This window comes from Pteronotus mesoamericanus, unplaced genomic scaffold (genome assembly GCF_021234165.1).
Source record: "Pteronotus mesoamericanus isolate MK-2021 breed Mesoamerican mustached bat unplaced genomic scaffold, CSHL_Meso_final scaffold_54, whole genome shotgun sequence".
Lineage (NCBI taxonomy): Eukaryota > Metazoa > Chordata > Mammalia > Chiroptera > Mormoopidae > Pteronotus > Pteronotus mesoamericanus.
Window position 1 is genome coordinate 45,188,879 of NW_026555321.1, and position 21,560 is coordinate 45,210,438.

The 21,560-nt window shown below is 39.9% G+C and overlaps 1 protein-coding gene and 1 pseudogene across 3 annotated transcripts in view; one reads left to right on the forward strand and one right to left on the reverse strand.

Annotated features, from left to right (window-relative positions):
- The window catches only part of LOC129088476 (NAD kinase-like), a 101,031-nt pseudogene extending 94,389 nt beyond the window's left edge, over positions 1–6,642 (reverse strand).
- Positions 1–21,560, forward strand: part of PTPRG (protein tyrosine phosphatase receptor type G) — a 681,808-nt gene that overhangs the window by 131,445 nt on the left and 528,803 nt on the right. The window lies entirely within an intron of this gene.

The following is a 21,560-nucleotide window of genomic DNA, read 5'->3' on the forward strand; positions in this document are numbered from 1 at the left end:
TGTTATGTGTGGTACTTGTTCTTTAGTTCTCTTTGATTATAGGAAACATAACCACAGTTGACTCTCTTTCCTTTGGGTTGACCTTAGGGTTCTTTTTCATTTTAGGCTTTTAGGTGTTTAGGAATGAACTGTTCAAAACATTGTCATATATGCCTGTTGGTGCACATCTGTAGGCAGTTCCCCTGGGTCCCTACCAAAACGGTACCATAAGGTAGGTGCAGAGTTTGGATATGGACCATGGTCCTTTATCTGTCAACCAAAAAAATGTAGGAGGCAATACTCAAACGAAGAACATTTATTCGGGATCAGAGTAATTGTATTTCAAGGTATACAGATTCATTTGGAAACCCAAATAGTGTTTCTTCCTGCAGGAGAGGGACTCCGAGGTTTTATGGGAAAAGGGAGGGAGATGAGGTTCCGTTGTATGACAGACGAGTGCATCGGTGCTAGATGAGGTGTAAGGTTTGAGCTGTACTGCCCAGGCGGGCGGGAGACCGGAAAGGCTCCATTTGTACTTCATGGATTGGTTAACAACGATTTGGTCCGCAGGAAAGTCCAGTTTTCATCAGTTTTTACAAACAGGATATTCTCGTTCTTCCTGACTTCTCGGAGTGTTGGTGATTTGGTGCAGGTAGGAGGAGAAGGAAGACCCGGAGTGCGGGGCCGCCCCTCCGCCACGGCTTCTCTGGCTCTGTTGTAACAGGGCTCCACTCGGGCCTTGGTCCTTCACCACTGCCCGTTGCTGATGCCTATCGTTAAAAAATTTCAGGGAATGAAATAGTAGGTTTTTGTGAAAGTGTAGTGAGCTGGTACTCCAACTTGTGGAAAGATAACTGTGTTTTTTTCATCTAACCCTGCTTATTACCACTCGTACAACACTCTGGCACCAGATGTGTGGGTTTTTCCACACAAGCAGTTCTTCAGTTCTGGGTACACACTAACTGAGAAATACAATTTAACTCAGATCCTATAGGTTAAGGGCTCAGTTCCACAAGGCTGAACCCCTTACTCTCATCCTTTCCTCCTCACCCCAACACACACACATACACTTGATGATAGTTGCATGGTAGGTCCCCAGATTTACCCAAAACTTCTGTCCAATTTGGCCATACCCCTTCCTCAGATTCAATCATTACAATGGCATATGGAACTCTGGGAAAATCACTTTACTTACTAGATTACTTATTTATTACAAAGGATCTCTCAAGGAATATAAGTGAACAGCCATATGAAGATACATAGAGCAAGGTCTGGGTCTTGAAAACAGGGGCTTCTGTCCCTGTGGCGCTTTGGAAGGGGTGGGGGTATGACCATTCACCAACCTGAATGCTCTCTTAATCCTATGCTTATGGGAGTTCTATTGAAGTTTTTCAAAAGTCACCTCATTAACATCAAGTCAGGTATGCTTGAAAGGGGCTTGTTACGAATAACAAAAGATACTTTTTTGCTTTTGGAGCTCAGTGTCAGGAACTGGACAAAGACTGAACATATATTTCTTATTACAGGTTACAATATCACAATTGTTTCTTAGCAATTTGTGTTTTGCATGCTTATACAGGTATCAGACCATTAGACTGCCCAGCATTTTTAGTTTTTTTTCCCCCGGACTGATGACTTTTTATAAAATAGATAATGGGCACTAATGAAAATGCATCTTCTCGTCATTGCTTGCTTAAAAGTTTGTGAAGAAATTTTGGTCACAATAATTTCAGATTTCACAAGATTGGGATTGAGAGTAACAATGTTTAATCTGGTTGACTTTTATTTTTCTGTTTTGGCTTTATTTTATTTAATATTAGGCCTTGGTACCAAAGGTTGGGTGATCCAAATTTAGAAATGAGAAATGTTTCTAAAATGTTCCATAGTTGAAATTGACTGCATCTTTCCTAGGCTCTTTGCATGCTGATTGGTCATGTGACCTTGAGGAAGCCACTTTCTTGTGCCTTAATTTGTTCAATTGCAAAAGGGCATGAATGCAGGATTGCATCAAGGGTTCTTAACCTTTTCATGGTTTTTTAATCCCCTTGGTAATTAGAAGGCTGATTCTCTGCTTTGAAAATCAAATGCAGATTTGTGTCAGATTTCATAGGAACTTGCTCATACACATTTGTGCAGGATTCCTCTATTATAAAGGATATTTCCAAATGTGTTAAGAAAAAGTTCACCTCTCTGCATTTTGGAGGAGAAATGTTTTATTGAATCAGGTTTATTGCCTGGATGCCAGTATACCCTGTCACAGTCAAAATGAAAATGACACTTCATGGCCACCCTGTAACAAAAGTAAGGTGGTTGTATGGTTGGTCGCACGTTAAATAACATCTTTGTGGTCTGTCACTCAGAGGCAGCCTTGTGCTGTGAGGGTGGAGAAATGAACAGTCAAAACCCAGCCCTGCCCTCGTAGAGGTTATAGTGAGGGGACAGGATGTAACTTGGTGAATATGTCTGCATATGTTGCTGGAGAGGCGAGGAAGACATTGGTTGAATGAGAGGCCAGATAGCGTATAATGGTGAGGAGGGCAGGTTCTGCAAGGTGGATAGCTGTAGACTAGATTAGAGTCTCCGATCTGCATGGGCCAGTTATTTAACCTTCTCTGTGCCATAGTTTGTCCATCTGTAAAAGAGTATAGTAACTGCACCCACCATTGACATTTGGTGGGGCTTCAAATGAGTCAATGCAGAATTACCCAGCCTTGGCACCGTTTGACATTTTGGACCAGATCATTGTTTTGGGACAACTGTCTTGTGCATTACAGGATGTTTAACAGCATCCTTGGCCTCTGTCCGCTGGATTCCTCCAGTTGTGTCAGCCAAGAGTTTCCCTTAGCATTTCTGAATGTCCCATGGAGGAGGCCAAATCCATTCCCACCCCCACAGCCACTGGCCTTATATTAAATTCAGTTTTCTAAATGCTATGGAAAAACTCTTGCTGACTGTTTCTTGCCTTAAAGAAACATTCCTGTGAATAAGCCATAATTCTCTACTTGATGCCCTTTAGATAGAAACAAAAACAAAAAGCTAACAATTCTGAGGTAACAAAAGTCTGTTTGTTCCCTGCTTGCTGAATTATTGATGCACTCTTTGAGATGAACTGCTTTTATTCAGGTAGGATTAACACCCACCTGCTTCTTGAAGAACAGCTACGCTGGCCCCTGCGGAATGATGGTTCCTGCTCCCTGCCCATTTGCAGCCCAGCTTCCTGGCATCCTGCAAACAGGCTTTGTTCTCTGGTCCTTGCTCAGAGCAGACCTGTTAATCATGATAAAGCCAGGCAGCCCTGCCAAGAGTGATAGCCTGCTGGGGGTGTGGGCACAGGTGTCAGGCAGCAGCAGCTTAGCTGATGGTGATAAAGATAGGACAGAAGGGTTTTGGGTGACTGAGACGCAGGTCCCTAGTATTATCTCCTCACCTGTTAATGATCACACGCCTCAGAGGTATCAACAAAGAAGCAGCTATGTTTGGGGCACCTGAGGCTTGGAGTTGAGTTGGTGAGGGTGCCTGTGGTGGGTGCGAAGAATAGGTGGAAATAACGCTGCGGAAAAAACACTTGGAAATGGGGGAGTGAAAACACAGCGAATGATGGGTTTTGGTTGTTGGGGGAGGGAGCCGAAGGTTGGAAAAGAGGGTAGATAGATTCTGATTCTTTCTATACTCTCCCTTTCTTTGTTCAAGGATGGATGTCATTTACTTTCTGGTTTTGGATTTTGTGGACCAGTTTAAAATAAAATGGGAGAGCAGATATAAAGTAACTGTGAGTAAAGTTGTCCAATAAAGATAATTTAAAGAAAAAAAGTGATATGATTTACTGTCACTATCAAGGCATAAAAGAAAAGGTGTTTTGTCACCAAAGAAGTAGGAGTAACACAACCATCGAACAAAGAAGGTTGTTCACGTTGAGTAAATTTGGGGTTACGGAAGGTTGCTCCTGGTACTTATGTTTTCTTCTTTCACTGGGCCTAGGAACAGATGTCGTCTTAGGCTGCTGCATTTGTTTTACTGTGCATAGTAGGGACTTGATGCACTGAATTAACGAATCATGGTAGCCCACATTTGCTATTTTTGGTGAGGATGGTGGTGGAGCAGAGCCATTGCGGTGCCTCTTATGTATGAGGTGCCCTGGTTGGGGCATTTGCCTCCCACTTTTCCTGCCTTTCTCTCCCTACCCTCTACTTTTGACCTTTCCTTAAGTGGTTGGCAAGATTGTAGCGACACAAAAGTGTATTCCCACTTTTCCCAGACTCACTCTGCTTTTTGTTTCATGTTCTCTGTATGTGTCCTAGGAGACAATTATGCTATAGAGAGGCGAGTTCCTCAGTGCTCTCCCCACCTGAAGTCTGAAGAGAGATGGCAGGTTGAAAGTGAGATGTGGTCCCTGCTCATGCAGGCAAGGTTAAATGCTTGCAGTCTATTGACATTCTGAAATGTTTTGGGTACTAATGTTTACATAGATCTTTCAGAATTGGGGACTACCTTTTCAGTAAAGAAACAAACAAACTGTTAAAAAATAAAACCTGGGGGAATGAATAGGATGCAGCTGGAACCTGGCCTATTGAATAAGTACTCAATATGAGCTCCATCTTCAGTCTAAATCCAAGCCCTGATCTGTTTTGTTTACTGGTAGTTGGATAATGTATAGTGACACAATATCTGTAAAGCTATCAGTGAAGGCAGACCTTAATTTCTTGCTTTGGAGAATGAATGTAAAAACTACATTAACTCAACTTATTTAATTTTTATCTTAACTCTGCCAGTGTATTGATATTTTTGTTTGATTTTTTTTTTTTTTGTTAAAAAAGCAATATATGAACTCCAGACCCCTGTGAAAGATAAATGTTGTGAATTTGGTGCATTCGCTGTACTCTTACGTATGAAAAAATACCCAATTTTCAAATTACATAAAACAGCAGTCTCTAGCCTCTTTAGCACCAGAAACTGGTTTTTCCTTGAGGCGGGAGAGATGCAGGAGGCAGAGCTCAGGTGAGTGAAGCCAGGTTCCTAACAGGCCGCTGACTGGTGCTGGTCCATGGCCTGGGGCTTGGGGAACCCTGACATAAAAGATACATCTGTATTGTTAGACAGCCTATTTTTTTTTCCCATTGATACATCTTGGAGATCTGTACAGGTCATTCCAGATATAATGTCTTTATCCTTCTTAACTGCTGCAAAGTATTCCATAGGAGAGCTATTCCATAGTTTATAGGGCACATAGCTATTCATAGTTGTATGCTATTGCAAAAAAAAAAAAAATGCTGCAGTAAAAAATAAAACTTAGTACATACATCTTCATGCACATGTGCATTTTTATCTGATTAAATGCATAGATTAATAGTTATTAGAGGGGTATTTTTAAATATAAATCCATACCTGTTTTCCCCCCAAAATGCTTTCTCACTTTGTGATACTCCCATCAATGAAGAGTGAAGTGATCACCCTGCCCTCCTTTCTGCGTGCCTTGGCCATTTGGTGACCTAAGTCCATTAAAAGACACTGTGTCACTACAATGGGATGACCAAAAGATTGTCAGTCTTCTATATGTGTGAGGGGAGCATTGTGGTTTACAGCCATCACTTGAGCAGTGACTTGTCTCCTGGAGTGGCTGCAGAAGCCGAGTGACCCTGGGTCCTTTTATATACCAAAACTTTGGATTGTTAGATCTTTCCTAACGAGCTGGCTCTTAATTCCATTAAACAATGTATGAAAATTTAATTCTGAGTGAAGAATGCCTGTCTGGGTTTCTTCAAGGTGTTTTGGAAACAGATTATTTTTCATGTGGCTGCTTACCATCTGCCTTTGAGGGGACTTCCAGGAACACAAAGTAAACAGGGTGATTTAAAAATTTTTCATAAAATATGTTCAGTTTGGATTCTAAGTCTATCAGAAGGAAGTTAATACAGGTAGTAAGACCACCATGAAAACAAAGCAGCCAGCAGCAGGGCACTCCAGCAATGTGCATGTGTAGGGCTGGGCTTTGGGGCTTTAAGTCCACTCGGTTCAGTCTCCTTCCCACAGCCCCACAGGCTCAAAGGAGCCTACCGGGGGAGAGGGGAATGGCCTGCACACAGAAGGTACACTGGTCAGAGAGAGAGCCAGAAAAATGCATGTGACTTAAGTGTTGACCTCAAACTCTAGACCAGTGTAAGCAAATGTGGCCAACCACCTGCCTTTGTACAGCCCTCAGCGAGGGATGGTTTCTACATTTTTATTTTCTCATTATTTTTTTAAATTAAAAAATTATTGATTATATTTTTGGAGGGTGGGAAGGTAGAGAGGATATCGACTTGTTGTTCCACTCATTTATGCATTCTTTGGTTGATTCCTGTTTGTGCCTGACTGGGGATTGAACTGGCAACCTTGGTGTGTTGGGATGACACTAATCAACTGAGTTATCTGGCCAGGGCCTTTTTTTTTTTTTTTTTTACATAATTGCATTTAAATAGTTACCTACCTGAATTTTTTTGCCCCTTGACCCACAAAGTCTAAGGTGTTTACCAGTTTGCCTTTATGGAAACATTTTTGCAATCTCTACTCTTGATGGTTATTACTCCTTAACTACCTGAAATTGAAGACATCTCTTCTGTGGGAAAGTCCGGCCAGGGGCTCTGAAGCCTTTGTCTGGATCAGAATCACGTGGAGGGCTTGTTCCATCGCAGATAGCTGGGCCCATCCCTGAGGTATGGAGTGGGATTTCCGATGGCATTCCTAAGAATCTCCCAGGGGCTGCTGTCCTGGGACCGCACCAGGGGAAGCACAGAGCCAGGGGAGGGAGGCAGGAGTTAGGGTAGTTGGCCAAGGCACTGCCAGAGTGTCTCACTTCAGTTACTTGGAGGGCAGTAGCCCCTCCAAGTTAGAGCCAGAGCATTGGAGAATGACATAGTTGTGCATTGAGTAAAGAAAGCTGTTGTGTTGACTACAACAAAAGTTAGACATGATGGAAAAAGTCCAGCCATTGTTAATATGGTGAGAACATTTTGCACGACATCGATGTAACCTGGCAGCCAAGGAGAGTAGACTGGAATGCACATGCATAATGATGGCTTCACTGTACTAGTCAGTGGGGGCAGTAGACGCCATTAAGTGAACATGTATACAGTGTGTCTGCCACATTCAAAATGACAACAAGTAGAGCAACAAATCTGCATCAGATTTTGCATTAAGCTTGAACATTCCTCTGTGGAAACTATTTGGATGATTCAGATGGCTTTTGGGGATGATACAATGAGTGCAGTGCAAATAAAAGTGAAGCACAAATACTTCAAAGATGGTCGAGAATCTGTTGAAAGTGATCCACGTTCTGGAAGGCCTGCAACAAGCAGAACATCTGAGATTGTTGAACGTGTATGGGCTGCAAACAATAAAGATTGGTGTCTGAAAGTGTGAGAACTAGAGGCTGATCTGGGGAATCTAAAAACTACCTTGTCCAAGATTTTGACAGAATCTGGCATGAAATGTATCATGGCAAAATTCATTGCTAGGCTTCTGTTACCAGAACAGAAGGAACATCGTGCCCCAGTTGCTAATGGTAGCCATTCAAATAGCTACCAATGAACCAGATTTCCTGAAGAAGGTCAAAACCGGAGATGAATCGTGGGTGTACAGCTACGAGTATGATCAAGAAACGAAGGCCCAATCATCCCAATGGAAGTCGCCTGGTCCTCCACGCCTGAAGAAGGCAGAGCAGAATGGCAGCAAGATCAAAACCATGTTAACTGTGTATTTGGATTGGGAAGGTGTTGTTCATCACAAGTACACCCCTCCACGCCAAACAATTAAAAGGAGTACTACCTCGATGTTGTGCGTTGGTTGAGAGATACAAGATAACAAAAAATGGCTGCAGCTACAGACAAGTGGTGATTGGCAGCTTCATCACAACAAGGCACCCGCTTATGCATCATGTCTTGTGCAGAGTTTTTTGGCAAAACGTAGAATCACCCAGGTGACTTAGCCCTTCTATAGCCCAGATTTGGTGCTCTGCAACTTCTGGCTTTTCCCAAAACTAAAATCACCTTTGAAAAGGGAGAGATTTCAGACTGTTGATGAGATTCAGGAAAATACAACGGGGGCAGATCATGGTGATTCCAACAAAGGGTGTTGCGGTGTGTTTTGAACAGTGGAAGGGGTGTTGGGAGAACCATGTGGGGTCCCACGATGCCTACTTCAAGGGGGACTGAGGTATCATTGTCCTATGTACAAGGTTTCTTGTATGTTGTAACTTAAGGAAATGTCTCTATTTTTCGTAGTACTTGGCTGGATAGTTTCTGGACAGACCTTGTATCTATGAAAATAGAGATAGCTGATATTTAAGAACTTAAGCTTTTTGCACTTGAATGTTTTAATAATTGATGGGGTTGAATATATATTTAAGCCTCTTCCTTGTTTAAATGATAGAAATTGGTATCAATTGTTGATAATTTACTGGTGTCTCCATTTTAAAGGTAAATAAACAGAGATAAGAGAAGATGCAAGAGATGTAAGAAGAAACTTCCCATTACAATCACTGGCTAGTATGAGGCGCCCACATCCTTTTACTACAGTTTTCCAGTTGCTCTCGTGTCGTCCTGCCTTCCCCTTCCTCCATGACGACCAAGTGTGAATCATGCTTGTTTCTTTCAACTTATAAAAATGTTACCTGTAAGTTTAAAGGGACAGATGGTCTGTTAGTTAAAATGTTAATATTATTTTCTTAAAAAAAGCTTTTCCTTCTAGTGTGTCATAATTATTTTTTAAAAATTTGAATTATGGAAAATTTTTGCATAGAGGAAATACATGAGAACTCACATTTAATATTGTATGCTAATATTTTGTCACTTAAGATAATTTTTTTTAAAAAGAGAAAACACCAGAGGATTGCAAAATCCCTAAATGGCTATATCCTTTCCTTTCCTATCCAGTGTAATGCTTTGTTTTGTGTAAGCATACTGATAATATATATGCAGCAAAACTACACACACAGGCATGGGATATCATGTAGCAACTTCAGCAATTACAATCAATTGTGTGTTGACAGTTTATTGACTAAAATGCTCCTTGGGGAAATAAGATTAGAGAATGATGTTTCTTTATTCGTGGAGTTTGTGTATGCCATATATTATTAACATTTGACCAGCTTCAGGAATTCCCACTCGGTACCCTAAGTTCCCCCTTTCATCTTTCAGTCATTTCGCTGTTTTGTTTTGATTTTCTTTTCTTTTGCAAAATCTTTGAATGCTTGTCTTTGGGTCTTTAAGTTCCTATCAGAGTTTTGACAGATTCTTTGAAGCAACAAATATTTTTTAAGTCCCTGTAGGTACCCTGTTAGGTACTTGGTAGGCAGGGGAAGATACAGTAGAGAATGAGGTAGATGGATGACTCTTCCCCATTGAGCTTATATTCAGATTATTCTACTTTTCATCCTCTCCCTCCCATTTAGTACAATACAATTTTTTTTGAAAGTAATATTTGTAGTTAAGCATAGTTATATTTTACATGCCTGCCTCAGTATTCATCTGTGGTTACCATCATTTCTGTGTGTGGCAGGCAGGGTGTCCTAGTTTTTGGTTTGTAGAAGATGGTCACCTTATCTATTATGTGGCAATGAGGTATCCGCACTCTTATTAAATGTCCTGTAAAAGTTATGTGCCCATTTCCATTTGTTATTAGACATTGTGCTAATTGCACGGGTGATTTAATTTAAATGTTAAAAAGGCATTAAAGCATTTGTTGTAGTAATTAACAAAGGACTGGTAGGTTACAAAAGAATGATAATGCCATATTTTAAAAATACAGCATTATGTATCTGTGCAAAGTGGTAATGTTATGAAACATTAATATTCAAATGAGGTATTTGAACTGTATGTTCTATAAAATCCTTTCTCGTAAGTTCTTTCTGGTTTTTCCAAAGTATGCATTCTGCTACTAATAATGCATTTTGCGAGACTTGGGCTGCGTCACACCTCCGCACACCTCCAGCACAGGCCACGGCCTGCCTTTCGCCACATACCAGTGTGTGAATGGGACTTTAGATTCCGGACTAGAGATTTCTCCTTTTCTTCTTTACCGAATGATAGAAGCTGTAGTTTCTAGGTAGATGTAAAGCTGCGTGAAATAAAGACCGGCCTTTAGCCTCAGAAGTTAGGTGTGATTTACATTTAAGCTGATAGGATATAAATGGAAATGGCGTGCAATTTCTAGGAAGTTTCTTTAAAGGGAAAGAGGAATGTCCATAATCTGTTCTTTGCCGTGGCTGGAAGGGAGCGTGATGGCTGAGTTTAGCCAGTTGGTGTTTTTGCGCAGAAGACGGCAGAGCCACAAGGTGGAAGCCATCCAGGCAGCACTATATATAGAGTTGTGCAGGTTATTTCTTGCAGAAGGGCCTCTGGCTGAAAGGTTAAGGGGCTAGAATTCAATCTGGGCTCTGCTTCCCATGTACCTGAAGAAATGATGGGGCTTTTACTGTTCTCAAAAGGATTATGTGTTTACTCTGAGCCAAGGACCTACAAGGCTGCCTTCACCAGGAGAGGTGCCTTTCGTAATTTATTCAGTGGTACCTGCCGCATAGCCCTGTTGCTGTGGAGGACGTCAGCATCCCCAGACCTCCCTACCTGTGAGCTGCATTAATGGGAGAGAGAAGGAACCTTTAACAGTGTTTTAGCCACTGTCGTTTTGCCATTTTCTATTACCATTGCGTTGACCTAACCTGATAACTTTGTCACTGCTTTTTCTTTGCAAGGGTTCCTTTGGGTTTTTTGTTTGCCCGCGCAGCCGATCCTTACTGACTGCCTGCTGTGCCTGGAGTAGTGTGCTAGATATAAGGGGCATATGAGGGTCTTCCCTGCAGTTATGTAGCCTCCGATGTCCATAATGTCTTTTGTGTAATGGCATACAGAGTCCCACGGAAGCTGCAGAGATGGCTTTGCAGCCTTAGCCACAGTCCCGCCTGCCATGCACCTCTCCTTTATAACTCGTTAGGGAATGGTTTATTTGCTACCCCCCACCCCACCCCACCCCACCCCACTGAATTGGGGCTTATGTCTCAACTCTGAGGCCATAACGTCATCTTTAACCCTGCACAGGTATATTTCTCCCTCTGAAGTGCTTTTTTGTGGTAACTTTATGTTTTTTTTTTTCTATGAAAAATTTATCTGTAGAGCCCTAATATTTTTACAAGACAGTGAATTTTGGTGTTTATCAGGGATATGTCTTGACAAGAAGAGAGAAATCAATTTCTTATTACAAAGCACAGCAAAACCTGAGATCATCTACCCTATGGGAAAGCAGTATGTTTTATAAGCATTTTGAGCTATTATTATTTAAGTCAGGAACCAGTGGATATATAAACAAATTATTATCATTTCTGACAGAGAATGTGGTATATTTATTGCTCTCTTTATATGTTTCCTCATGATATACTCTTCTTGGGTTATGAAGTGTCCTATATTCACAGTATATTAGGGCCAAAAACAAACCTGTGCTTAAACCATCTTGTAAAAATATTTGCCTAAACTTTTAATAAAAATTTCCTGGGACATTGATTTCATAACCTATGTTGGTGGCTTATTTCTTTGTCCTACTCTCTTCTAGCCCTTATTGATATAAATACATTGTTGCTCGTGTCCAGTTTATGTAAATATTTCTTGACTCACATGTTGTAAAAAGTCCTTGTGCCTCTTACATTGAACAGTTCATGCTAGCTGTTTGCTTCCTGGATTGAGTCTCTGAAAGCCCATAGGAAAGTAGAATAGTGGTAATAGCAGTATTGGTGACAATTTATTAAGTGCTTCCTATATGTAATATATAATTCTGACCAAAACCCACTGAGGTATATACTGTTATCACTATTGTACAGATGCAGAGATGAAGGCCCCCATTCTGAGGGCCAAAGGCAAACAGACCCAGTACTTGAGAGAGGGCTGCCTCAAAACTTGTTCTGTGGGAAGTCAAAAATAATCTTCTGTTTTTTCACAAACAGTAAATTGATATATACTCAAGTTTTATGCTTGATGGAGAAACAGTAGGTATAATTGTATGGAATGATTTATGTTTTATTGTAGGTGTTACAATGTATTAAGCTCCTGTTTGGCCCAAATACAGCTTATGAAAAATAAGACTCAGAGAGCCATAACAGATTTAAAAACCCCAGCTTCCTTCTTGTCCTCTTGACCTGTTATATTCAGGGAAGAATTTGTTGGATTAATGACACTAGTTATTTTATTAACTAGTTAAAAGATTTGTATCATACCCTTGGCTTCTTTTCACTTTAGCCCAGTGTAATGGGCTGTAGAAGGGAATTGAAAAATGCTGGTGTATTCACACTGCTTGCTGGAGAAGGCGTGAATCCACATGAAGTATCCACACAAATGTATTTTTGGCTTTAGTGAGTTAAAATGGTATGATGTTTTGATACTATCCTTTAGTTTTAAAATCCAGGACTGTTTTATATTTGTTATATTTGTTAATTGGGATTGAGGAAGAAGTAGGGAAAGTGGAAATTTTGCCAGTATCTGTGTTGCTTTGAAACAAATCAAGAAAATTCATTGTGTCCTGAATAGCATCTTGGATACTAAGTTGAGTGCTTCTGTGAATTGGATGCTTTTTTTTTTTTTTTTTTTTTTTTTTTTTGGCAACAGAAGCCAGGGCCTTGGGAAGCAGAGAACATAAGAAGGGACCTGTAGGCTCATAGGACATGTTGATGAGTGCACCATGGAGATCCAGATTTTGCAGCAAGGTTTGGAGAACCTTTTGCCCTGGTGTCCTGTCCCCTCTCATCCTTTCCCATTTGTAATAGAAGCATGGAATTCAATGTTATTTGATTTAATTGAATTGTGATGTGCACAGTACATTTGGAGTTTGGGTCTTAAATTGAAAGGGGATAAAGAATCTACATTGAATTCTTACCTGTAATAGCTTCATTGGCGTCATAAGTTGTCCCCAGTGGTTCCTCAAGAATGGTATAGATACCAGCCATTTACCTGGCTCACTAAAAACCATAGAAATCTTTGAATTTCATTTTAGGCAAGGATTTCCGCTTTTACTCTTGCATAAGCTTTCACAAACAACAAGGATTCCGTACATGAAACATTGTGTTGCTTTGCCTAATACGGAACCATAAAATCTTAACCTTGGAAAAAGAAAGAGGACAGTTGAGTGTGAAGTGGACAAATCTTTGGGAAAGAATTTGTCTTTGTTGACTCATGTTGTACATGAAGACGTAATTGAGGACTGGCCCTGGGATCAATTTCTTTAATAGAACAAAACACCCTAGGTGGTCTCAAGCATTTATCAGTGGACCTTGACCTTGGAGATGAGGGGATGACTGAGGTATGGAGACTTTCTCCTACACAGGTGCCTGGGGAGTGGTATCCTCAGAGCTTGGGACCCTCCTCTCTTTCCTCCTACTTGCTGTAGGCTCTTCTGGGTTTCCAAGCCTCCAGTCTTTCTGCACCACAGCCTAACATAGGGTCTTTGGTGGTAGGCTTAGTAGTGGCAAAGAAAGGGACCCTAGAGTAGGTGGAATCAACCTGTGTGGTGGCCCACCCCTGCCCATTTTGATTCCTACCTTCTTTTTCCTCTTCTCAGCCCTTCATCCCATTTCCTTTTGGTAGCAGTTATCTCTTAATCACCTCAAATCTGAAGTTGTCTCAGAATTGAGTCTGTCTTGTGTAAGCCTTGGGAAAATTGGGGCTAACCCATGGGTTGATTTTCTCTGATCATCAACATTTTGGTTTCTTATTGAGTGACACAGAAGTGTCATGGATCAGGGGCAGCAGCCACGTACTTCCATTCTTGCTTCTACTCTCCCAAGCATTCCTTCAAAAACTCCAAAAGGGCTCTGGTTCCCTGTCTATTGCAGTGTTTTTCAGCGGGGGGTGGGGGGCTGATTTTGGCAATGTCTGGGACGTTTTGGGTTGTCACATCACTGGGGAAGGGACTTGCTAATGGCATGTAGTGGGTGGAGGCCAGCAACACCGCTAAACATCCTACAGTACACAGCCCCACTGAAAATTGTTATCCTGACCCAGCTGGCAGTAGTGCCCAGATGGAGGAACCCTGCTCTTTTGAAACACCTCCCCCGCCAGCACAGGAACCTGGCGGGTGCATCACTTGCTGATTTGTCTGTTTGAAGTGAATCTACCTGGTTTCCTAAACCAGTTAATTATTTTTCTTTTAATTTGGATTGCAAGCTCTTTTTCTAGTCAAGTCCAAAGTAATTGCAGCCCCAAAGGATCTCACGTTCCAAAGCAGTGTAATCAGAAGTAGAGATTTTATTCCTTGGGCATAACACCAGTTATAAATCATTTAGAGAAAGATGCTCTGATAATCCACACTGTAGTTTACCAACATTATGTGGGCTGGTGAGTAAGAGCAGGGATTTTGAAATTACTTGATGGTCCAGCTAGTAGCTGTGATTACTTAGGTTCATCAATTATTTTGTGCCAGGCCACAAAACATAGAGGAGACCTATGCTATGTTATTTTGTGGTTTCTTTTGACCCAAGCTCTTTCTCTGGTGGGCCTCACCTCGGTTGTCACATTTTTGAGGAAACCTTACTTCTATGCCTCAGCCTTAGTGTCTCATGCCTCTCCCATGTTCCTGTCCCTCTTGTAACTTGACTCCTTGAATTGGAGTGGCTTGTAGTTGACTTTGAGGGTCAGCCCCTCCCATCTAATAATTCACTTCTGCTGAACACATAGTAGGCCTCTGTAAATATTTGTGAAATGACTAAATCAAGGAAAACTGACAGTCCACACTTTGCTTAATTACAAAAGGCATAATGGGAAAAGAAACTCAGAGTCAGAAAGCATGTTTTTTTTTACTTTTGATTTCGTGTGCTTTATAAACGTGTGTTGGTGTTGGTTCTCTGACTCATTTATCAAATAAGCAGGTCAATGTCATGATTCATGGGGAGGCTTAGTGTCTCTTGTAAGCACTCTATGTGTACCGCGCTATCACTGTGGAAGTTGACCTGCATTGTTTTTTTTAAAGGATTTCTGTATATCTGGAATAAGTAGCAGGATGAATATTATTAAACCCTTTCCTCAGGTCTTGCCACTCCTCTGAGTGACACCTCTTTTCTTCAGCAAGATTTCTACGGGAGCATCTGGCACTTACGACGCTGGTCCCTCTTTGACTTCACCTACTTCTCTACCCTTTGCTTACTTTGCTCCAGCCACATTGGTCCTCTTGTTATTCTTTGCACTCTCCCAGGCCCTCTCTGGCCTCTGCATTTTGTAAATTCTTTTCCCTTTACTTGGAACATTCTTTTCCCGGAGACAGATAAAAGAGAGAGAAACATGTATCCTTTGTTGACTGGAAATGGAACCTCCAGGCTAGGTATGTGCCCTGACTGGGGATGGAACCTGCAACATTTTGATGCACAGGATGATACTCCAACCAACTGAGCTACCCAGCCAGGGCATATTTTGTTCATTTTCATTGAATAGTAGCTTGCATGTGGAGGGCGCACACACACATATTGTGGGTGAACAGATGGATGAATCATCACAATCTGAGTGCACCCATGTCAATGGCCCCAGGTCAAGAAAGAGAATGTCACTAACACTTCAGCCCCCTCATGTCCCTTTTGAGTCACTTTTTCCTACTTTAAGGGCCTGAGTTCTGACTTCATGTTTGGGTCCTACGGTAGGGACTTTTTGTTGGTTTCTGTGATTGCTGTATCCAGAGCTTGCGGTGGGTATGAAGTCAACAGTGTTTGAGCAAATTAAAATAGTATTGGAAATGAAACCTGTACATGTAATGTAGCTAGACTTCTAAAGTTGATCTCCTTTGTGAAATAAGCCCAGTCATTGGAAAATGTAATTAGAGGCTTTTGAAGTATCTGGTTGTAAGACACTGACCGCTATCACTTAGCCAATTAGATTTGTCACTTGTTTCTGCTGTGTTGGCCTTGATTATTTTACCTGTGATCTCTTTAACTCCACTCTTCTTTCTTGTAATTTTAATTTAAGTCTATTCTATTTGCTAGGCACTTAAATCAGACATCTCTCTGGTAACATCTTACAGGATTATTTAACATTTTTGTGATGTCATTACATTTATTTAGAGCTTTAATTTTCTTCAGCAATGTTTTGCAGTAATTTTTTATACAAGTTATTAAACATTTTAAAGTGAACTAATTCTGCAATATTTTGATTTACATGGGATAAAATAAAGCTTTTAAAAAATGCAAACATACAATTTTTATTTCAAAAAGTCACATATTGTTCTTTGCATAATGCTCCAAGTTGAAAGACAAGAGCCATTTGAAAATATTATGACATTATGTAACTCCAGTAAAACTCCATTTTAAACACAGAATCTGTGAAAAATGTACATTGAAAAGATGAATTTATTGAGGTGAATTTTGGGTAATAATGTTATACAAGTTTTTAGGTGTATTATTGCTATAATGCATTATTGGCATATTGTGTTGTGCGCCCCCAGATCGTCTTGTGCCCTCACCATTTTTCCCCTCTGTACCCTCTTCTACCACCCAGCCCCCTTTACCTTTGGTAATCACCATACTGTTGTCTGTGTCTATGGGTTTTTTTTTCTTTTCTTTTTAAACTTTTAATCCTTACTCAAGGACATTTTTCCATTGGTTTCAGAGAGAGGAAGGCCGTCTCATATGTCCCCTGACAGGGGATCGAGCTTGCAACCTGGGTATATGCCCTGACAAGGGATTTGAACTGTGACAATTTGGTCTACTAGACAATGCTCCAACCGACTGAGCCACACTGGCTAGGGAAGCTTTATTTTATCTTAATCCCTTCACCTTTTTTACCAAACCCCTTAACACTCCTTCCCTCTGACAGCTGTCAGTCTGTTCTCTGTGTCTATGAGTATGTTTCTATTTTCTTTTTTAGTTTTTTTTGTTGTTGTTCATTAGATTTCACATATTAGTGAAATTATATGGTATATGTCTTTCTCTGATTGGCTTATTTCACTTAAAGTAATGCTCTGTGGGTCCACCCATGTTGTCACTGAAGGTAAGATTTCCTTTTTTTACAGCAGAGTAGTATTCCATTGTGTTAATGTACCATAGCATTTTTATCCACTTATCTACTCGTGGACACTTGGGCTGTTTCGAAATCTTGGCTATTGTAAATAATGCTGCAATGAACACAGTGGTGTGTATATTGTTTCGAATGAGTGTCTCAGGTTTCTTTGGATATATTCCCAAAAGTGGAATCACTAGGTCATAAGGCAGTTTCATTTTGAATTTTTTAAAGTAACTTCATAGTGCTTTCCACAGTGACTGAACCGATCTGCATTCCCACCAATAGTGCATGAGAGTTCATTTTGCTCCACATCCTCCCCAACACTTGCTGTTTGTTGATTTATTGGTGATAGCCAGTCTGAGTTGTGTGAGGTGATATCTCATTGTAGTTTTAATATGCGTTTCTCAGATGATGGTGATGTTGAACATCTTTTTATATGGCTGTTGGTTGTCTGCATGTCCTTTTTGGAGAAAGATCTATTCAGGTTCTTTGCCCATTTTTTTAAACTAGAGTGTTCATTTGGTGTTGAGTTGTTTGAGTTCTTTATAGATTTTGGATATTAATCCCTTATCAGATGTATCATTGGCAAATATGTTCTTCGTTCAGTGGGTTGTTTCTTCATTTTGTTGATGTTTTCCTTTACTGTGCAGAGGCTTTTTAGTTTGATGTAGACCCCCTTTTTATTTTGTTTCCTTTGCCTGAGGAGATATATCAGAAAGAATATTTCTATGAGAAATGGCTGAGATTTTACTGCCTATCTTTTTCTTCTAGGATTTTAATGGTTTTGAGACTTACATGTAAGTCTTTACTCCATTTTGTGCTTATTCTTTTATATGATATAAGGAAATGGTCAAGTTTAATTTTGTTTTTGCACATATAAGTCCAATTTTCCCAACTTAAATAGACTGTCTTTACTTCATCGTATGTTCTTGCCTCCTTTGTCAAATATTAATTGACCATAAAGACATGAGTTTATTTTGGGGCTCTCTATTTTTTCCATTGATTTATATGCCTGTTTTTATTTCAGTACCATGCTGTTTTGATTACAATGGCCTTGCAGTGTAGTTTGATATCAGGTAGTGTGATTCCTCCAACTGTGTTCTTCTTTCTAAAGATTCCTGTGTCTATTCGGTGTCTTTTGTGGTTTCATAGAAATTTTTGGAATATTTGTTTTAGTTCTGTGAAATACGCCGTTGGTATCTTGATAGGAATTGCATTGAATCTGCAGGTTGCTTTGGGTACTGTGGACATTTTAATGATATTGATGCTCCTGTCTATGAATGCAGTATATGCTTCCACTTATTTTCATCTTCTTCAATTTCTTTATTCAGTGTCTTATTCTTTTCTGAATACAGGTCTTTTACATCCTTGGTTAAATTTATTTTCACGCATTTTACTTATTTATTTTTAATGCAGTTGTAAATGGGATTGTTTTCTTAGTTTTCCTTTTTAATAGTTCATTATTGGAATATAAAATTCAACAGATTTCTGGATATTAATTTTATATCCTGTCACTTAACTAAATTTATCAATTCTAGTAGTTTTTTGGTAGTCTTTAGGTTTCTCTGTATGCAGTATCATGTCATCTGCTTAACTTCTTTTTGCCTTTAAATTACATGGTAAACCAACCAAGCATAATAAATTGTCACCAGATTATACCCTTCCATCTGGTTCTTTCCTCACTGGAATTATTGTACATTTCTGTTCCTGGTCACTGGCTCCTGTCTGGGACTACTGGAGCATTGGTTACTGTTCCAGTTTTATATCCACATTAGAATTAAAACCTGAATTATTTTAGTGCTTTATTAATTTGTCATCAGCTTTGATTGTGCTGCTGACCATTTGAAATTTGATTAGTTTAAAGATGCAGGGGCTTCTTGGAATTTGCGTTAGAGGTGCCTTTAGCCATAGAGATGTCTACAAGCTTAAGGATGGATGTGCCATTCATTACAGAAGCACTGTGTAATTGATGAATAAAGTTGGTCTTTATTGCTGCTGAGAAGTGAGCAGAGGAAAAGTTACCTTCTCTAAGTCATACAAAGTCACAATACCAGCTGATGGTAGGGATTAACTGTCTATATGATGGAATATTATGCAATCATTAAAACGTAAGAAGGTGAGCATTATATTTTAGGGCAAATTTTGTGTTTTATTTTTTATGTTTAACAACATGTCATATTTTCCTAAGTTAGAAAATGCCTAGAGGCCTTGATTCTCCAAAAAGCTGTAGAGACTACACCTTGGGTCTGGCTGCCATAAGTAATAACCCATGTATTACTTAAGAAGCTCTCAGCTGCACGTAAGGAGAGACCCAACTCTGAGCAATGAGGAAAAAGAAATGTTATTGTCTGTACTAGAGATTTACAGGTAGTAGATTTCTAGGTAATCCGTGGCCGGCCAACTTCACTGGGAAGCCAGGCCGTTTCCAACCTTCTGCTCTGTCATCTGTGTATCAGATTTGTCATCGGTAGCTCCCCTCGAGGTGGCAAAATGGAGATAGGTAAAGACATCCAGACTGGCAGAAAAGGGCTTAGACCAGTTTGAACCACCTTGCATGTGCTCTGAAATAAGGCAGCCTGTTGGAGGCTCTCAGCTGAGTGGTAGAGGAGGAATCCGGACGTAGTGTGGGTTCTGAACTGGAGGAGGAAGCAGGGCGAGTGAGGGTGGGGAACAGTACAGGCTGGGCATCCAGCCCACTTGCTGGAATTTGAACTTGGCTTTTGGAGATGTGTTTCTGCAGAAGTCTCCCCTGCAAGTGTCAAATTTTAAGCAAATATATGATATATGAAAGTCATTATCAAATTTATAGTCCTGTTTTTCCTAATTTTATTGTTAAAACTTCAAAGTGAAACTGTTTGCATAATTAGGGAATTAATAGTGGTCAATTTTTTAATGTTAAGTCAGTTTATTTTTATAAAATTTTAAACTTAAACAGATTTCTTTATTTAAAGTTTTACCATCCTGTCTGACATACAGATGCTTAATACATAGTTATTTAATCATGAGTTTATGTATAAATGTTTTCTGTTCATAAGAATTGGGTAAAGTCGCCAGGCCACGTTTTAGAGTTATGACACTAGCATTTTAATTTGAATGATTTGAGAGAGAGATTCAGCTTTTGGGGAGGGGAGTAGGTTTGTGATGTGGACAGACGTAGATTATTAATTTGAAGGAGTTGGTCTTATAACCTGTGTCTGTTAGAACTATTTGGTGTTCAACCTAGGCCAAATATTTAGAACTACGTTTATTTCCTTTCTCCTTTCTTTTCAGGAAATGTCTGTTTTAGAAATTACATAATCTATTCCTTAATTGCTATATTGTTTAAAGGCCTTGTAATCTGTTAGCAAAGTATTGTTTTATTTCCCAATATTTTATCAGATGATCGACAGGAAATTACAGATTTATAGTTATGGTGGCTTTCCCCCCCCTGATACCACATCATTAATTTCATGATCATACTATCTTTCCAAGGTGCTAAGTTTCATCTACTGTTCATCCCCAGCCCCGATATAACTATTGTAAATGGAATATGTGTTAAATTTTGGGAAGAACAGGTAAAGGAAAAGTTTTAAGAGTCTTATTGTTTATAAACATACATTTTTTTCTGGTATGATTTTTAAAAATTTTTCTGTGGAGTTGTCAAAATGAATTGGCTAGAAAGCAAAAATTGTTGTCATTGTTAGAGTGTCATGGGTACTCTTCTAATTTTTAATTTTGAAATAATTGTATATTAACAGAAATGTGCAAAATAGTATAAAGAGATCCATGTTTCCTTTACTCACTTTCTCCATGGTTTCATCTTACATAATTATAGTATTGTATGAAAACCAGTAGTATGACATTGGTTTAATGTGTGTGCACACTTCTTGCCATTTTATTACATGTGTAGTTTGGTGTAACCTCCACGGAAATCAAGATTCAGCATGATTTCATCACCACAAAGATTCTCCTCATTCGACTCCTTTTTAATCACACCTCCACCCACCATCTCCAATTCTTGATATCTACTAATCTGTTTTACACCTGTATAATTCTGAGAATCTTCTCTGCATGGAATCATATGGCACGTGACCTTTCGTGGTTGGATGTTTCATTCAGCATGTGTCCCTGGTGTCCTCCAGGTCGCTGTGTGCACCAGTGGCTCCCTCAGCCTTACTGTAGAGGAGTGTTCCAGGGCACGTCTTCACCAATTTGTTAACCATTCACCTATTGAGGGAGGTTTCTTTGGTTTTCCTCTTCCTTCCTTCCTGCCTTCCTGCCTGCCTGCCTGCCTGACTGCCTCCCTCCCTCCCTCCCTCCCTCCCTCCTTCCCTCCCTTCCTCTCTCCTTCGCTCCCTTTCTTCCCTTTCTTTATTTTGCAGTTTCTGGTTGCGTCAAAACAGTCAATTATTAACAGTTGTGTACAGGATTTTTTGTGTAGGCATTAGTTGAGACTTTTCTGGAATAAATACCTAGGAGTATAGTTAACTATATCACATGGTAAATGTATGTCTGTTTTTCTTAAGAAATTGCCAACATATTTTCCAGAATTTCTGTTACTGTTCCACATTCCTAGTGCAATGCACAAGATATCCAGCCTTTCTGCATTCC